Source organism: Nicotiana attenuata, unplaced genomic scaffold (genome assembly GCF_001879085.1).
Source record: "Nicotiana attenuata strain UT unplaced genomic scaffold, NIATTr2, whole genome shotgun sequence".
Classification (NCBI taxonomy): Eukaryota; Viridiplantae; Streptophyta; class Magnoliopsida; order Solanales; family Solanaceae; genus Nicotiana; species Nicotiana attenuata.
The window spans coordinates 17,438-19,101 of NW_017673793.1; positions in this window are offsets into that span (position 1 = coordinate 17,438).

Consider the following 1,664-nt stretch of genomic DNA (forward strand, 5'->3'; position numbering starts at 1 on the left):
TCTTGGAGTTATTGGTTGCCCATTCTTCTCGGACCTGGTGTATGAGCAGATCTGAGTCTCCAATTACTAGCAATTCTTGGATGTTCATGTCAATAGCCATCTTGAGACCTAAGATGCAGGCTTCGTATTCGGGCATATTGTTGGTGCATGGGAACCTGAGTTTGGCAGACACCGGATAATGCTGACCGGTTTCTGATACTAGGACTGCTCCTATGCCAACTCCTTTGAAATTTGCTGCTCCATCGAAAAAGATTCTCCACCCGTCATAGGATTCTGCAATATCTTCTCATATGAATGCTACCTCTTCGTCAGGAAAATACATTTTCAGGGGTTCGTATTCTCCATCCACGGGGTTTTCGGCAAGGTGATCTGCTAGTGCCTGTCCTTTGATCGCTTTCTGAGTTACGTAGACAATGTCGAATTCACTCAACAGGATCTGCCACTTGGCGAGCTTGCCAGTGGGCATGGGCTTCTGAAAGATGTATTTCAAAGGATCCATCCTTGATATGAGATATGTAGTATAGGCACAGAAGTAGTGCCTCAACTTCTAGGCTACCCAAGTTAAAGCACGACAGGTGCGTTCTAACAGATAATACCGGGCCTCATATGGAGTGAACTTTTTGATGAGGTAGTAAATGGCATGTTCTTTCTTTCCTGTCTCATCATGCTGTCCCAGGACGCAACCGAAGGCACCATCCAACACTGCGATGTAGAGTAACAAAGGTCTACCTGGCTCAGGCGGGACTAAGACTGGTGGTGTTGATAGGTATTCCTTGATTCTATCGAAAGCTTTCTGACAGTCATCAGTCCATTCGGTGGCGGCATCCTTCTTAAATATTTTGAAGATCGGCTCACAAAGAACCGTAGATTGGGCTATGAACTGGCTGATGTAGTTAAGTCTCCCCAAGAAACTCATTACATCCTTCTTGTTCTTTGGCGGTGGCAATTCTTGAATGGCTTTGATCTTTGATGGATCCAGTTCTATTCCCCGACGACTCACAATAAATCCAAGCAATTTTCCAACTGGAACCCCGAATGCACATTTTGCGGGATTTAGTTTCAGGTTGTACCTTCTCAGTCTATTGAAGAACTTCCTCAGATCTTCCATGTGATCAGTGGCTTTCTTGGACTTGATGATGACATCATCTACATATACTTCGATCTCCTTGTGTATCATGTCATGAAAAATGGTAGTCATGGCCCTCATGTAGGTGGCCCCTACATTTTTTAACCCAAACGGCATCATCTTGTAGCAGTACATTTCCCACGGTGTAATGAAAGCCGTTTTCTCAGCATCTTCCTCATCCATCCAGATCTGATGATAACCAGCAAAACAATCCACAAATGACTGCAGCTCATGCTTGGCGCAGTTGTCGATCAGGATGTGTATGTTTGGCAAGGGGAAGTTCGTCTTTTGGACTGGCCCGGTTGAGATCCCGGAAGTCGACACAGACTCTAACCTTCCCGTCCTTCTTCGGTACTGGCACAATGTTGGCTAACCATGTTGGATACTCTACCACCCTGAGAACCTTAGCCTTGACCTCTTTAGTGACTTCTTCCTTGATTTTCAGACTCATATCAGGCTTGAACTTTCTGAGCTTCTGTTTTACCGGCGGACATGTTGGATCAGTTGGCAGTTTGTGAGCCACAATAGATGTACTCAG